This window comes from Asparagus officinalis, unplaced genomic scaffold, assembly GCF_001876935.1.
Source record: "Asparagus officinalis unplaced genomic scaffold, Aspof.V1 AsparagusV1_Un683, whole genome shotgun sequence".
Lineage (NCBI taxonomy): Eukaryota > Viridiplantae > Streptophyta > Magnoliopsida > Asparagales > Asparagaceae > Asparagus > Asparagus officinalis.
The window spans coordinates 3,163-9,239 of record NW_017972943.1 but is presented as its reverse complement, the minus strand read 5'-3'; the positions used below and the strand labels follow the sequence as shown (position 1 = coordinate 9,239).

At 34.5% G+C, this 6,077-nt stretch overlaps 1 long non-coding RNA gene across 1 annotated transcript in view; it reads right to left on the bottom strand.

Annotated features, from left to right (window-relative positions):
* LOC109828064 overlaps positions 1-4,894 on the bottom strand; it is a 6,437-nt gene extending 1,543 nt beyond the window's left edge. Inside the window, exons 1-2 of the long non-coding RNA XR_002243582.1 lie at positions 4,860-4,894; positions 2,620-2,670 (exon numbers count right to left, since the gene is read on the bottom strand). This is a non-coding gene — a long non-coding RNA (uncharacterized LOC109828064). The remainder of the gene's footprint in view (positions 1-2,619; positions 2,671-4,859) is intronic.
* Between the last annotated feature and the right edge of the window lie 1,183 nt (positions 4,895-6,077).

Sequence of the window (6,077 nt, the reverse complement as noted above, 5' to 3'; positions counted from 1 at the left end):
GGAGATATGTAAAAAATTACCTTAACCAAACTGGCAAAGGCATTCCTTATATTTTCATAGCATTATGAACATCATGAAATCATGAGCAGCCATCAGAAGGGATGGTCTTGCTGTGGTTTCATTGCATTACACAAAAATATGCCATATGCTTGACACCCTTATGCAATATCTCAACATCAATGGCTAAATTTTTTAACCAAAAGAATAGGAAGAAACAAAAAAAATTTGCATGGTAATCGAGAAGGAATAACCTTACATAATCCAAAACTGGTGTGTGATAGTTAAGTGTCATTACTTAAAACAAGTTAATTGAGTTATGTTAAACAGAGGTAAATTCCAACAACTGCCATCAGATGGGATTATCATATTGTAATCTCACGGCATTATGCAAATGCTCAAAGCCCTTGCGCAATGTCCCAACATCATTTGGCAAACTTCCACAACCCAAAACAAAGGATAATAAATAAGAATATAACAATGGAACATAGATAAAGATAGTAATTCTATCCCAGATTCCAAACCTACATATACGCCTTGAGGTGATATGGCAACCAGGAAAATACAATATAAAAATCCATTAAAGGATATCATCACATTATCTCATTGCATTCTGAAATACTATGACATGCTAGAAGATCTTGCCCTGAAGGGAAACAAGATGGAAAATATCGACTTTATTATTCAAAAGACAGGAAACAATAATAATAATAAAATAAAAGGTGGGGTACAATAGGATTTAATTCACATTACAATCAACCAAGATGCAAGTTTTTTGTTAAAATGCAAGTGATTAACCTACCAAGAGGAAAACATATGCAACAAGTTGAAAATTATACCAAGGTTACAGTAGAAAGTGATTTTCTCCATTTTCCTGATATAGAATGTTAACTGGCATTGCCTGTGAAATCTTTTCCTTTTGCTTTATGACAATTAGTTATACATCTTCAAAATGAAGACATTTTTCCAAATTTCCGAACATTCAGAATTATATAGAATGAATTTACCCTAATTTCTTAATGAGGCTGATAATTACCAATAAAATATTAAAAGGTCATGTAGCATACAACAACATAAGTTGCATTTAGAAAGCTCGCTGTCTAAGGAAAATGCTTGATTGCACTTTCATAATTTATCAGATACAAAGTATTAAGCAAAATGATGGTTCTCTTTTTATCTCTCTCTTGCAAAAGAATAAGAACATACAACTTTGTAAATACAAAGTATATTTCAACTGAATATTGCATGCTGGAATTATGCATATGGAATGAAATTGCAAGGTACAATCAAGATAGGATGTTCAAACATGCAAGAAAGCAAAAGTAGAGCATTAAAACAAATTCATTATTAGCAAGTCTAACTACAAACTGTGGAGAACCAGGAACTTTTTGTAGCCCATGTTATAAAACAACACTTTTGGCCTTTGTGGGATATCACAACATCAAAATGATAAATGTGAAATCTTCATAACCAAAGGTCACAAATAGTCAGTAACATTATCAGAGAGATCAGTAACTAAAAGTTATACTAAACCAAAGTGGCTAAACCAAAGTGGCTAAGGCATTCCTCACATTTTCATAGTACTATAATTAGAATCATTAAGTGTCATCAGAAGAGATGACCTTGGTTTGGTTTCATTGCATAATGCAATAATATGCCATGCTCAAAGCCCTTGCACAACATCCCAACATCATTGGCCAACTTCGTTAAACAAAAGGAAGAAACATAAAACAATCACATGGTAACTAAAGAAGGGGGGAAAATCCAAATAAAAAACAGCATGAGGGATAGTTAAGCATCATTAAAACGAGTCAAATACAATAATAAACTGAGCTATATTAAAAAGAATACATTTAGAAACTGCCATCAGACAGGATTATCATAACATAATCTCATTGCATTTTGCAAATGCTCAAAACCCTTGCGCAATGTCCTAGCATCATTTGGCAAACTTCTTTAATTCAATATAAAGGAATGATAATAATATAAATTATAGAATGATGGAGCATAAATAAGGATAATAATTTGTTTCAAACCCATGTATACTTTGGAGTGATATGTTAACTAGCAAATACAATACAAAAGTAAATTAGAAGGATATCATCACATTATCTCACAGCATCCTGCATTATTGACATACTCAAAGATGTTGGCACACTGACCAAAGTAGCAAAAAGGTGGACTTGAGAGGACTTGTCATAGGTGCTCAACTAACAGAATAGCTCCTTGGTAAAAAGTTAGTTATTTCTACTCTGACGGGGAACAAGGTCGAAAACATTGTAACGGTTCAAAAATATACAAAAAAAAAGATTGTTGGAGTTTCTTCCTTAACAATTCAAAATAAAACCACATCCCCATAGGAACAGTAGGCAGTATTAGGACATTGTGACAAAAAATCCCCAATTGTCTACATCAAAAAGTGCAGGCAACTATTAATTTTCCAGAAAACGATGGCAGGTTGAGTTACTTACTAGAGAACTATGGCTTTTTCCTATTATAGCATAAAATAGGGTAATGGTCAGTAAAAAGATAGAGAACCTGAACCACGTGAATGAAAACAAAAAAGTAAAAATTATGGGCATACAAAACCATACATGTTGCTTTCCTTTCGAACGCTCATACCTGTGGAGTTTCCAGTTTGGCATAAGTGTCGTTTCTTCCCATTCGTCGCTCCTGCCAGCATATTAAAACTCAAAGTTTCAAAAGTATAGGGCAAATTACACCTCATAACAGTTGAGGACAATTTTCCAGTGATGATCTTTAAATTGTTCGATTTTCTTAAATGATTCTCATATCCCAGACCAGACAAAAAGGCTCTTCAAACTGATTGAACCAAAATTATGCAATATTTAGCATCATGAATTAAGGGTGTGTTTGGTATGTAGTGATCCACTCAGGAATGTGACATCCTAGTACCATTTACACATTGAGAAATAATAATTGTACTACAATTTATGTACTACTTATGAAACTACACTGAGGTGGTGCTGATGTGCCACTGCTGAGTTTGTATTGCATTCATTGCTCCCATTTGGAAAAAGAAAGTTTCAGTTATCGGAATAAACTGCTCAGCTCTAGCTCTTATCTTTCCTTCATTCTCTTCTAATTCTCTTTCATCATCTTCTAAAAAGCCCACATCTCCAATGTGGGAAAACAAAAAGAAGAGAAGCTTTGGTAATTACATTTTTTTTCTTGTGGTCAAATTTGTTTGCACTAATGTCGTGTTGCAGAATGCGGAGAACTAAGGGGAAAATGGCGGTGACTAAAAAGTGATGATCATGGATGCCTAAATTTAATTGTATGTTAACTTATTGACATGGAAGTTTGTAGCTATCTACTTCTTCTCTTTCTTTTTAGCCTAACTAAAAAACGTCAAACAACTATTTTTGATCAATTGAAGGAGTGAAGTTTGTTGTGGATGGGTTTCATAAAGAATAAAAGAGGAATAAGAGCTAGGAGATGGAACAAGTTTGTTTTTCTTCTGAAAACTGAAATTCTATTATCAGCTAAGAATAATAGATGCAATACACCTTACCCATGCCACATTAGCTCCAGCCTATGTTGCATGGGTATGGATACCGATACCGGTATGCCTACAGGTACCGATATCAGTACAGATACGGATATCGGTATGGGTACGACTATGGGACATGGCAAATTTGCAAAAGATATGGTATAGGAACAGGGCTATTAAATATTTATATACACATATTATATTGAAATTAATAGTTTACATGAGAAAAATATTTTTTGTTCATGTATTATGAGAATTAAAATTCCTATAATATTTTTATGTTACTTTTATTATGTGGACTATAAATTGTAAAAATGCTCGTTCTGTGAACTAGACACCGAAATGACCATTAAAATAACGGTTTGGAACCCAATGAGTTTAAAGAACTGGATGAGAAGTGTAGGATTTATGTCTAGGAAATGTTTGACAAATGTTCTAAATTAAAACATGTATTGTTTAATTAAGTACATGCCTGGATAAATGTATGCATGTATGCAAGGAGTGTCCAAGGAGTTTGGGAACGGGAACTGGTACGTGTTAGGTACGAGCACGGCTTCAAGGTAGAAGTACCCAGATAACAAAGGCGCTAGATCATTGTATTATAGAAGCAGCGCATAAATTGTCGTCTAATTATTGTTTCTCTTTCCACATTTGACATAAAGAATATTTATAGTTCCCAAGCTTGAGAAATCCCTTCCACATCTTGCTTCAAGGGAACTCCCTCTCTCCTCTTTCGTATGTCTTCTCCTCTCTCACTCTCTCTCTCTCTCTCTCTCTCTCTCTCTCTCTCTCTCTCTCTCTTCTCTCTTTTTTCCTTAATTTATGTTTTTAATTTATGTTGCATTTTGCATAACAACTAATGAAAGTTACGCAACTTGATAATTAATTTATGTTGCATTTTGCATAACAACTAATGAAAGTTACGCAACTTGATAATTAGCTAATTTTACTAACTGAAACTCATTCTTGCTGCTACTAGCGTATAGTCTTCATAAATAAATCCAGCAACATACAAGCATAGATGTTAATTTATGCTTTCGACAGTGTTTATCTACTGAATTTAATTATAGAAAATCCAGCAATTTCCCTCCAAATTTCACAAATTTTCAAATCAAATAGGCTTTAACCATTCAATATTAACATAATCAAGTACATGTTCATAAAAATTGATGCAGAGGTTTCTCATGGGGTTTCACCTACAGAAGATAACTAAACAAAGCAAACAAAATTAGACCAAACTAAATTTTATTATGCTCAGTATGATCATAACCCAAGTTACTAATCTCTTAATGGTTATTAAATGGAGAGCGAAAAAAAATAGGGTAAAAAAATAGGGAAATATTCTTACTAGAGTCCTGGGCGCAAAGTTGCGGGGACTCGGAGAATAGGAGGCGAGAAGACGGAGTCCTTTAAGTACCAAGGTTTTAGGGTTGTAAAATTCGGGTTTGTTTATGCGTTCGGGTCGGGTTCAATTTGTTCTAGCGCGTTGCCCGTTTAAACTCAAAGGATTTTTCTTGTTTCCTTTTTATTATTATTAAAACTCAAAAGAAAATTCGAAGGACAAATTTTCAAAACCGACCCTTTGGGGTTTTTAATTGCAAAAAACGACCCATTTCAAACTTATTTATAAAAACCGACCCCAGGGGCTGAAAACAGGTCGGTTTTTGAAAAATTTTTTCCCAAACTTCACGGGAGTTGAACTCCCGTGAAGTTTTGTTATGAGAAAAACTTCACGGGAGTTCAACTCCCGTGAAGTTTGGGAAAAAAAATTTCAAAAACCGACCTGTTTTCAGTCCCTGGGGTCGGTTTTTGTAAATATTTTCAAAACCGGTCGTTTTTTGCAAATAAAAACCCCAAGGGGTCGGTTTTGAAAATTTGTCCAAAATTCGAAACGTTGTCATATTATCTTACAAAGTTATTTGCCTTTTGAGGGCTTGTTTGGATTGGGGGTGATAGAGTAAAAAGAAGGAGTGGTCCCCAACCACACCCTCCACCACACCTCCTCTCTCTCTATAGTGCATTGGATCCCACATCAAATTTGATGTGGGGCCCAATGCACTATAGAGGGAGAGGAGGTGTGGTTGAGATTGTGGTTGGGGGTGTGCCCCTAACATTTCTATAAAAGAAGGTAGAGGACACACTACCGTTGTTTGGAAGTCATTTGAGATAGTTAGTGAATGGGAAGTTAAGGTAATGAAGTGGATAAAACTTTATATTTTGTTCCTCCCAAATTGAGGTGTGATGGAGTAGAATGTAGCGCAATGTCACTCTTAAAAAAAGAGAGAATATTACACAAAGACAAATATTTATCCCTTATATAAAGATGAGATTCAAAAGAATGAAAAAAAAATACCATATAAGGTATTTATGTAAATGTACATATATTCTCTTATCTTACCTTCAATTTATTAGACGTCCCAAACATGGTGAAATAAGATCCCCTTAATTCTCCTTACTGTTTGAAACCCTTACCTAGGCCAAAGGCCTATGATGTATATTTATAGATAGTCAATGTGAATAGGTTGAGTACCCAAGAGTCACCCCCACTTAATGGGGTGTGAATGGA